This window comes from Nerophis lumbriciformis, linkage group LG07, assembly GCF_033978685.3.
Source record: "Nerophis lumbriciformis linkage group LG07, RoL_Nlum_v2.1, whole genome shotgun sequence".
Classification (NCBI taxonomy): Eukaryota; Metazoa; Chordata; class Actinopteri; order Syngnathiformes; family Syngnathidae; genus Nerophis; species Nerophis lumbriciformis.
In genome coordinates this window covers 34,703,160-34,703,619 of record NC_084554.2, presented here as the reverse complement: position 1 = coordinate 34,703,619, position 460 = coordinate 34,703,160, and positions in this window count along the sequence as shown.

Below are 460 nucleotides of genomic sequence, written 5' to 3'. Positions count from 1 at the left end.
TGAATTTGAATGTTTTATGTAAACCACAATGTAGCACTGTTGCCAACTGGGCGACTTCTTGCCAAGTCTAGTGACTTTTTCTAAACGACCCCGAAAGGGATAAGCGGTAGGAAATGGATGGATGGAACTAGCGACAAATCTGGTGACTTTTGGATGTTTCGGAGACATGAAAGCGCGTATCATTCTGCATGTATTGCCTTTAACGAACGTCCGGTGCTGCCGTGAACCCCTCCTCACAGGTGGTCAAGTTGACGGGGGGCTCATGCAGCAGTTCCAGCTGCAGTACGGGCAGAGAGGAAAGCTGCCGCAGAGTTAGTAAGACATCACTTTCACGCTAAAAATGAAATAACCCTATGTTATGAGCGAGTCAATAGTTTTGTTTCGATCGTGAATATCACAACCCTTGATTCATTAGATCAGGGGTCACCAACCTTTTTGAAACCAAGAGCTACTTCTTGGG